At 40.9% G+C, this 11,030-nt stretch overlaps 1 non-coding gene across 1 annotated transcript; it reads left to right on the forward strand.

The window, feature by feature from the left end:
- Positions 1-4,316: 4,316 nt before the first annotated feature.
- On the forward strand, positions 4,317-4,424 carry LOC130942450 (small nucleolar RNA R71). Its single transcript, XR_009071020.1, has one exon. It is a non-coding gene; the product is annotated as a small nucleolar RNA R71 (small nucleolar RNA).
- Positions 4,425-11,030: the final 6,606 nt, after the last annotated feature.

Consider the following 11,030-nt stretch of genomic DNA (forward strand, 5'->3'; position numbering starts at 1 on the left):
TGAACATAGCTATTTATTGAGTCTTGGCTGTGGCCCAAAGCACTCTGTCTTCCAGTATTACCACCGGATACATACATGCCACAGACACATAATTGGGTGAACCTTTTCAGATTGTGACTCAGCTTTGCTAAAGTCCCCAATTAGAGGTGTCCAGGGTTCTTAAGCACACTCTTATTTGCCTTGGATCACAACTTTATTCTTTCTTTTTCTTTCTTTTTCTCTTTCTTTTTTTTTCGTTTTTTTTTCGGTTTTTTTTTTCAATGCTTTTTCTTGCTTCAAGAATCATTTTATTGATTTTTCAGATCCTCAGTAACATGTCTCCTTTTTCATCATTCTTTCAAGAGCCAACATTCATGAACCACAAATTCAAAAGACATATGCACTGTTTAAGCATACATTCAAAGAACAAAAGTGTTGCCACCACATCAAAATAATTAAACTATTATAAAATTCAAAATTCATGCAATTCTTTCTTTTATCAATTAGGCACGTTTTTATTAAAGAAAGGTGATGGATTCATAGGACATTCATAACTTTAAGGCATAGACACTAAGACACTAATGATCATAAGACACAAACATGGATAAACATAAAGCATAATTTTCGAAAAATAGAAGAATAATAACAAGGAAATCAAAGAACGGGTCCACCTTAGTGATGGCGGCTCTTTCTTGCTCTTGAAGATCCTATGGAGTGCTTGAGCTCCTCAATGTCTCTTCCTTGTCTTTGTTGCTCCTCCCTCATGATTCTTTGATCTTCTCTAATTTCATGAAGGATGATGGAGTGTTCTTGATGCTCCACCCTCAGTTGTCCTATGTTGGAACTTAGTTCTCCTAGGGAGGTGTTTAGTTGCTCCCAATAGTTTTATGGAGGAAAATTCATCCCTTGAGGAATCTCAGGGATCTCATGATGAGTGAGATCTCTTGTGTACTCCATCCTTTTCTTGGTGATGGGCTTGTCCTCATCAATGGGAATGTCTCCCTCTATGTCAACTCCAACTGAATAACAGAGGTGACAAATGAGATGGGGAAAGGCTAACCTTGCCAAGGTGGAGGTCTTGTCCGCCACCTTATAGAGTTCTTGGGCTATAACCTCATGAACCTCTATTTCTTCTCCAATCATGATACTATGGATCATGATGGCCCGGTCTATGGTAACTTCGGACCGGTTGCTAGTGGGGATGATTGAGCGTTGTATGAACTCTAACCATCCTCTAGCCACGGGCTTGAGGTCATGCCTTCTCAATTGGACCGGCTTTCCTCTTGAATCTTGCTTCCATTGTGCGCCCTCTTCACATATGGTTGTGAGGACTTGGTCCAACCTTTGATCAAAGTTGACCCTTCTAGTGTAAGGATGCTCATCTCCTTGCATCATAGGCAAGTTGAACGTCACCCTCACACTTTTCGGACTAAAATCCAAGTATTTCCCCCGAACCATAGTGAGATAATTCTTTGGATTTGGGTTCACACTTTGGTCATGGTTCTTTGTGATCCATGCATTGGCATAGAACTCTTGAACCATCAAGATTCCGACTTGTTGAATGGGGTTGGTAAGAACTTCCCAACCTCTTCTTCGGATCTCATGGCGGATCTCCGGATATTCACCCTTTTTGAGTGAAAAGGGGACTTCGGGGATCACCTTCTTCAAGGCCACAACTTCATAGAAGTGGTCTTGATGCACCCTTGAGAGGAATCTATCCATCTCCCATGACTCGGAGGTGGAAGCCTTTGCCTTCCCTTTCCTCTTTTTAGAGGTTTCTCCGGCCTTGGATGCCATAAATGGTTATGGAAAAACGAAAAGCAACGCTTTTACCACACCAAACTTAAAATGTTTGCTCGTCCTCGAGCAAAAGAAGAAAGAAGAGAGTAGAAGGGAGATGGTAGTGTGTTCGGCCAAGAAGGGTAAGAAAAGGGGGTTTAGGTTGTGTGAAAATGAAGAGTTGAAGAAGGGTATTTATAGGAGAGAGGGGGGTAATGGTTCGGCCATTTTGGGTGGGTTTGGGAGGGAAAGTGGTTTGAATTTGAAGGGTGAGGTTGGTGGGGTTTTATGAAGGATGGATGTGAGTGGTGAAGAGAAAGATGGGATTTGATAGGTGAAGGGTTTTTGGGGAAGAGGTGTTGAGGTGATTGGTGAATGGGGGGAGAAGAGAGAGGGTGATGGTAGGGTCCTGTGGGGTCCACAGATCCTGTAGTGTCAAGGAAAAGTCATCCCTGCACCAAATGTGGCTCAAAATCACGTTTTGAGCCATTTCTGGCGTTAAACGCCGGGCTGGTGCCCATTCCTGGCGTTTAACGCCAGGTTCTTGCCCTTTACTGGCGTTTAACGCCAGTCTGGTGCCCCTTTTTGGCGTTAAACGCCCAGAATGGTGCCAGACTGGGCGTTAAACGCCCAACAGCTAGTATTACTGGCGTTTGAACGCCAGTTTCTTCTCCTCCAGGGTGTGCTGTTTTTCTTCCTGTTTTTCATTCTGTTTTTGCTTTTTTCATTGTTTTTGTGACTTCTTATGATCATCAACCTACAAAAAAGATAAAATAACAAAAGAAAATAATTAATTATAAAACATTGGGTTGCCTCCCAACAAGCGCTTCTTTAATGTCATTAGCTTGACAGAGGACTCTCATGGAGTCTCAGAAGTACTCAGAACCGTGTTGAAACCTCCCAACACCAAACTTAGAGTTTGAATGTGGGGTTTCAACACCAAACTTAGAGTTTGGTTGTAGCCTCCCAACACCAAACTTAGAGTTTGACTGTGGGGGCTCTGCTTGGCTCTGTTTTGAGAGGAGCTCTTCATGCTTCCTCTCCATGATGACAGAGGGATATCCTTGGGCCTTAAACACCAAGGATTTTTCATTCACTTGAATGATTAACTCTTCTCTGTCAACATCAATCACAGCCTTTGCTGTGGCTAGGAAGGGTCTGCCAAGGATGATGGATTCATCCATGCACTTCCCAGTTTCTAGGACTATGAAATCAGTAGGAATGTACTGGTCTTCAACTTTAACCAGAACATTCTCTACAAGTCCATAAGCTTGTTTTCTTGAGTTGTCTGCCATCTCTAATGAGATTCTTGCAGCCTGCACCTCAAAGATCCCTAATTTCTCCATTACAGAGAGGGGCATGAGGTTCACACTTGACCCTAAGTCACACAAGGCCTTCTTGAAGGTCATGGTGCCTATGGTACAAGGTATAGAAAACTTCCCAGGATCCTGCCTCTTTTGAGGCAGTTTCTGCCTAGACAAGTCATCCAGTTCTTTGGTGAGCAAGGGAGGTTCATCCTCCCAAGTCTCATTTCCAAATAACTTGTCATTTAGTTTCATGATTGCTCCAAGGTATTTAGCAACTTGCTCTTCAGTAACATACTCATCCTCTTCAGAGGAAGAATACTCATCAGAGCTCATGAATGGCAGAAGTAAGTCCAATGGAATCTCTATGGTCTCATTTTGAGCCTCAGATTCCCATTGTTCCTCATTGAGGAACTTAGAGGAGATTGGTACACGCCCACTGAGGTCTTTCTCAGTGGCGTTCTCCTCCTCTCTTTCCTCTCCATATTCGGCCATGTCTATGGCTTTGCACTCTCCTTTTGGATTTTCTTCTGTATTGCTTGGGAGAGTACTAGGAGGGAGTTCAGTAACTTTCTTACTCAGCTGACCCACTTGTCCTTCCAAATTCCTAATGGAAGACCTTGTTTCATTCATGAAACTTTGAGTGGTTTTAATTAGATCAGAGACCATTGTTGCTAAGTCAGAAGTATTCTGCTTAGAACTCTCTGTCTGTTGCTGAGAAGATGATGGAAAAGGCTTGCCATTGCTAAACCTGTTTCTTCCACCATTATTATTATTGAAACCTTGTTGAGGTCTCTCTTGATTCTTCCATGAGAGATTTGGGTGATTTCTCCATGAAGAATTGTAGGTATTTCCATAGGGTTCTCCTAGGTAATTCACCTCTTCCATGGAAGGGTTCTCAGGATCATAAGCTTCTTCCTCAGATGAAGCATCCTTAGTACTGTTTGGTGCATTTTGCATTCCAGACAGACTTTGAGAAATCACATTGACTTGTTGAGTCAATATTTTATTCTGAGCCAAAATGGCATTCAGAGTGTCAATCTCAAGAACTCCTTTCTTCTGATTAATCCCATTGTTCACAGGATTCCTTTCAGAAGTGTACATGAATTGGTTATTTGCAACCATTTCAATTAATTCTTGAGCTTCTGCAGGCGTCTTCTTCAGATGAAGAGATCCTCCAGCAGAGCTATCCAAGGACATCTTGGATAGTTCAGAGAGACCATCATAGAAAATACCTATGATGCTCCATTCAGAAAGCATGTCTGAAGGACATCTTCTGATTAATTGTTTGTATCTTTCCCAAGCTTCATAGAGGGATTCTCCATCCTTCTGTCTGAAGGTTTGGACTTCCACTCTAAGCTTACTCCATCTTTGTGGTGGAAAAAACTTTGCCAAGAAGGCATTGACTAGCTTTTCCCAAGAGTCCAGGCTTTCTTTAGGTTGAGAATCCAACCATATTCTAGCTCTGTCTCTTACAGCAAAAGGGAATAGCATCAGTCTATAGACCTCAAGGTTAACCCCATTAGTCTTGACTGTGTCACAGATTTGCAAGAATTTAGCTAAAAACTGATGAGGATCTTCCATTGGAAGTCCATGGAACTTGCAATTCTGTTGCATTAGAGAAACTAATTGAGGCTTAAGCTCAAAGTTGTTTGCTCCAATGGCAGGGATAGAGATGCTTCTCCCATAGAAATCAGGAGTAGGTGCAGTGAAGTCACCCAGCACCTTCCTTGCATTGTTGGCATTGTTGTTGTTTTCGGCTGCCATGGGTTCTTCTTCTTTGAAGAATTCGGTCAGGTCCTCTAAAGAGAGTTGTGTTTTGGCTTCTCTTAGCTTTCTCTTCAAGGTCCTTTCGGGTTCAGGATCAGCTTCAACAAGAATGCCTTTGTCTCTGCTCCTGCTCATATGAAAGAGAAGAGAAAAAGAAAATGTGGAATCCTCTATGTCACAGTATAGAGATTCCTTGAATTGTCAGAGGAAAAGAGAAATAGAAAGAAGAAGGAGAAGAAGAATTCGAACTTTAAGTAGATAAGGTTCGAATTGTGCATTAAGAAGGAGTGGTACTCCATAAGTAGTAGGATGTGGGAAGGAGGGAAGAGGATTTTAGAAAATTCAATTAAAAGATTTTGAAAACATTTTGAAAATTTGATTGATAATTTTCGAAAATTGAAAGTGGAAAAGAAATCAAGTGATGTTTGAAAAAGATTTTGAAATTAGAAGTCAAAAAGATTTGATTGAAAACTATTTTGAAAAAGATGAGGTTAAAAAGATTTGATTGAAAAGTTATGGTTTTAAAAAGATGTGATTGAGAAGATATGATTTGAAAACAATTTTAATAGATATGTTTTGAAAACAATTTGAAAAGATATGATTTTAAAAAAAAAACAATCAATGACTTGCCTAACAAGAAAAGATATGATTCAAACATTAAACCTTTCTCAACAGAAAAGGTAACAAATTTGAGATGTTCAATCAAATCATTAATTGTTAGGAAGTATCTTTGAAAGGAAAGAAATTAATTTTGAAAACATTTGATTGAAAAGATTTGATTTGAAAAAGATTTGATTTTGGAAAACTTGAAAAAAATTGATTTGAAAACAAAATCTTCCCCCTAGCACCATCCTGGCGTTAAACGCCCAGAATGGTATACATTCTGGCGTTTAACGCCCAAAATGCTACCTCTTTGGGCGTTAAATGCCCAACCAGGTACCCTGGCTGGCGTTTAAACGCCAGTCTGCCTTCTTCACTGGGCATTTTTGAATGCTCAGCTTTTTCTGTATAATTCCTCTGCAGTATGTTCTGAATCTTCAATTCTTTGTATCATTGACTTGAAAAGACACAAATTAAAAATATTTTTGGATTTTTAATAATTAAAATGCAACAAGAATCAAATAACAATGCATGCAAGACACCAAACTTAGCAGTTTGTATACTACTGACACTAATGAACTGAAAATGCATATGAGACACACAAAATACTCAAGTCAATAGAATTTAAAGATCAAAACAAGAAATATATGCATGGATTCGAAAAATATAACAAAAACATGCATTTGACACCAAACTTAAGATGAGACACTAGACTCAAGCAAGAAACATGAAATCTTTTTGGTTTTTATGATTTTGTAAATTTTTTTGTGTTTTTCGAAAATTAAGTGGAAAAAGGTATCAAAATTCTTAATGAGAATTCCAGGAATCAGTGCAATGCTAGTCTAAGACTCCGGTCCAGGAATTAGACATGGCTTCACAGCCAGCCAAGCTTCCAAAGAAAGCTTCGGTCCAAAACACTAGACATGACCAAAGGTCAGCCAAGCCTTAGCAAATCACTGCTCCAAAAGCAAGATTGATACGAAATCAACAAGCTCTCGTGATGATAAGTTGAAACCTCGGTCCAATTAGATTAGACATGGCTTTTCAGCCAGCCAGATTTCAACAAATCATCATGAAACTCTAGAATTCATCTTCAAGAATTTCGAAAAAAAATACCTAATCTAAGCAACAAGATGAACCGTCAGTTGTCCAGCCTAAACAATCCCGGGCAATAACACCAAAAATTTGATGTTGTTGCCGGATCTTGGCACTGATGTTACCAAAGGCTTGCTCAAAACTAGAACAATCCCCGGCAACGGCGCCAAAAACTTGGTGCGCGAAATTGTGAACTATACTTTTTCACAACTCTCATAATCCCTGGTAATGGCTCCAAAAACTTGGTGCACTCAATACCATGGCATTACACAACTTCGCACAACTAACCAGCAAGTGCACTGGGTCGTCCAAGTAATAAACCTTACGTGAGTAAGGGTCGATCCCACGGAGATTGTTAGTATTGAAGCAAGCTATGGTCATCTTGTAAATCTTAGTCAGGCAAACTCAGATATATATGATGATGAACGAAAATAACATAAAAGATAAAGATAGTGATACTTATGTAATTCATTGGTAGAACTTCAGATAAGCGCATGAAGATGCTTCCCTTCCGTCTCTCTGCTTTCCTACTGTCTTCATCCAACCCTTCTTACTCCTTTCCATGGCAAGCTCGTATAGGGTCTCACTGTTGTCAGCAGCTACCTCCCATCCTCGCAGTGAAAGCTAATGCTCAATACTCTGTCACAGTACGGCCAATCACCGGTTCGGTTCCCTCCCCTACCGGAATAGAATAACTCTTTTGCGTCTGTCCTAACGCCCAGTAGGTTACAGGTTTGAAGCACGTCACAGTCATTCAGTCATTGAATCCTACTCAAATACCACAGACAAGGTTAGACCTTCCGGATTCTCTTGAATGCTGCCATCAGTTCTTGCCTATACCACGAAGACTCTGATCTCATGGAATGGTTGGCTCGTTTGTCAGGCGAGCACTCGGTTGTCAGGCGATCAACCATGCATCGTGCAATCAGGAATCCAAGAGATATTCACTAAGCCTCAGATGCTTGTAGAACAAGAATGGTTGTCAGTCACCTTGTTCATGGGTGAGAATGGTGATGGGCGTCAATCATCACCTTCATCATGTTGAAGAACAAGTGATATCTTGGTAAAAGAACAAGTGGAATTTGAATGAAAGAACAATAGTAATTGCATTAATACTCGAGGTACAGCAGAGCTCCACACCTTAATCTATGGTGTGTAGAAACTCCACCGTTGAAAATACATAAGCATGAGGTCTAGGCATGGCCGAATGGCCAGCCTCCCAATGATCTAAGAACTAAAATGTTCAAAGATGATCTAGAGATCTAAAAGTGATCAAAAGATATCTATACAATAGTAAAAGGTCCTACTTATAAGAAACTAGTAGCCTAGGGTGTACAGAAATGAGTAAATGACATAAAATCCTCTTCCGGGCCCACTTGGTGTGTGCTTGGGCTGAGCAATGAAGCAATTTCGTGTAGAGACTCTTCTTGGAGTTAAACGCCAGCTTTGGTGCCAGTTTTGGGCGTTTAACTCCCATTTAGGTGCCAGTTCCAGCGTTTAACGCTGGGATTTCTTGAGGTGACTTTGAACGCCGGTTTGGGCCATCAAATCTTGGGCAAAGTATGGACTATTATATATTGCTGGAAAGCCCAGGATGTCTACTTTCCAACGCCGTTGAGAGCGCGCCAATTGGGCTTCTGTAGCTCCAGAAAATCCACTTCGAGTGCAGGGAGGTCAGAATCCAACAGCATCTGCAGTCCTTTTGAGTCTCAGAATCAGATTTTTGCTCAGGTCCCTCAATTTCAGCCAGAAAATATCTGAAATCACAGAAAAACACACAAACTCATAGTAAAGTCCAGAAAAGTGAATTTTAATTAAAAACTAATAAAAATATACTAAAAACTAACTATATCATACTAAAAACATACTAAAAACAATGCCAAAAAGTATACAAATTATCCGCTCATCACATGGTCAGGCTGCCTTGTTGGAGTTGTTGTGGATAACGCCCTTATATTCCAAGTTAGCAACGTGCTCGATGCTCTTTCCTAGCTCAAGACATTGCTTCCCACGTTGCCATTGAACACGCCCATAGAAGCTGGCGTTGGCAACGTGCTCGAGCCTTCTTCAAGGCTCTAAACATTGCTTCCCACGTTGGCAACGTGGCTGGCAAGGCTTCCTGGCGTTGGCAACGTGGTTGGCAAGGCTTCCTGACGTTGGCAACGTGGTTGGCACCAAGACTTGGCGTTGGCAACTTGATTGGCACCAAGACTTGGCTGGCAGCACATTCTGGCGTTGGCAACTTGGCTGGCAGCACATCCTGGCGTTGGCAACTTGGCTGGCAGCACATCCTGGCGTTGGCAACTTGGCTGGCACCCAAGACTTGGTGCCTAGCCAAGCAACCATTTCTGGCGTTGCCAAGGAACACGCCAATGATAGTGGCGTTGGCAACGTGCTCGAGGTTGTTTCCTATGGTGCCAAAGTTGCTTGGTGTTGCCTTGAATAACGCCTATGGTTCTTGGCGTTGGCAACGCCCTCGAGCTCCTCTTCAAAGCTTCATTCATGTGCTTGGCGTTGCCTTGAATAACGCCAGTGAAGTAGCACGTTGGCAACGTGCTCGAGCTTCCTGGCTGGGCAAAGTTCCTTGTTTGTGTGGCGTTGCCTAGGAACACGCCTATGGTTCCTGGCGTTGGCAACGCCCTCGAAGCTCCTTCATGGCCCAAGTTCCTTGCTTGTGTGCGTTGTCCATAATAACTCACTCCTTTCTCCAAGTTGGCAACGCCAACTTCTCTTCCAAGGCTGCCTGGCGTTACCTTTAACAACACAGCCTATTCTTCAAGTTGGCAACGCCAACTTTGCTTCTCCAGGGCTGCCTGGCGTTGCCATGAACAATGCCCACTATCTCCAAGTTGGCAACGCCAACTTCTTCTTGCAAGGCTGCCTGGCGTTGTCATGAACAACGCCCACTATCTCCAAGTTGGCAACGCCAACTTCTTCTTGCCCAGCTTGCATCATTCTTGCTTCCATGCTTCCTTGTTTCATTACCTATCATCAACAAGGGAAGTAGCTTCAAAGTCTTACCAATTCATGCAATAAATTTCATGAGATTCATTCATACTCATTCATATATGCATTCCTTAAATCATTTGCATGAATTTGGCTAGAATCACATGTTCCTTGGTATTCTCATGCATGGAGACAAAACTCATAAAAGGACTTGTTTATTTAGAGAAAATGAGTGAAAGTAAGCTAAAACCAACTAAACTAACTAACTAATATAGCAAATATGCACTTGCATCACAACACCAAACTTAAAGTGTTGCTTGTCCTCAAGCAAAATATAAAGGACTTTGTCACAAGAATCTAAGATGTAAGACTTGAATGTTTTTCCAGAGAAGAATTTTTTCATTGAACATGTCATCCTCATTTGTGTGATCCTTGATTTATTGTAAATGAACATGGCTATTCAATTTTTCAATTAAAATGCTTGCCTCAATACTAAATTGGTTAACTTCACTAGACTTCCTTTTTCTATACCGTAGCACATGATCCTTGAACCATTTTTTCGCTTCTTTTTTTTTTCTCTTTTTTTTCAATTAAGCTCGAGATCTTGTCTTAAGGCGGCTCTTTAGCATAAGCTTTCAATCAACAATCCCAAACCAGTTGGTTCAAGTTGTTAAGTGTTGAGACACTCTTAAAGATTTACTAACTCAAGCCTCTCTCCTTAACACATTCAATCACAGGCATGTAACATTGAAATTTTTGTTTGGATAGTGGTGTCCAGCACCTCTTTGGGTTGCTAAATGTTCTGTTATGGAGCTACTCTTGATTGTGAGTTTTCAATCGATAATCCCGAGTTAGTTAACTCAAGTTATCGGGTGATGAAGCACCCCTCGGATTTACTAGCCCAAGTATGTCTCCTAACATCAATCACCACAGACACATATCCAAACTTTGTCATTGATGCCTAGCCTTTCATTCTTTATCTTCTGTTTTCTTTATTGTCAAGGTTATTTGTGCTCTTACTGATAAAGTCTTTGTGATCCTTAACCAAACTAGTTTTGTATAAGCAAGCATTCTTTTGAGTTCATTGAGCCTTGATTCTTTCACAATAAAAGCATGTATGCTAGCACTTTTCTCATGGGACAACATGATTCTTTTTAAGCTAGAATTCTCTCTGTTCTTGCTCAAACTACATCTTTTATTCCATTAACAAGTAAAGTACTAAGACAAGCAACCATTCCAAATCTGTGAGTGGTGATGCATGGAATGGGCAACATAAAAGACAATGCTTCAAAAAGAGAATGCATCCTAGAAGGTATACCATATTTCAGACATACATCTTCTTTATTTAATAACACGTAAAGAAAAATAGAGGAACTTCACCACCTTTAGTCTTCATGTCCCTTTTCCTTTGCTTGATTCTCCTTGCTTTCCTTTGCCCTTTGGATCTTCTTTCTTTTTCTTCCTCAACTCTCCTTGTTGTTTTGTTGTTGAATCCCCCTTTGGATCTTCTTTCTTTTTACTTCTTAACTCTCCTTGTTGTTTTGTTGTTGTTGAATC

The sequence above is a fragment of the Arachis stenosperma genome, chromosome 7, assembly GCF_014773155.1.
Source record: "Arachis stenosperma cultivar V10309 chromosome 7, arast.V10309.gnm1.PFL2, whole genome shotgun sequence".
NCBI classification, from domain to species: domain Eukaryota; kingdom Viridiplantae; phylum Streptophyta; class Magnoliopsida; order Fabales; family Fabaceae; genus Arachis; species Arachis stenosperma.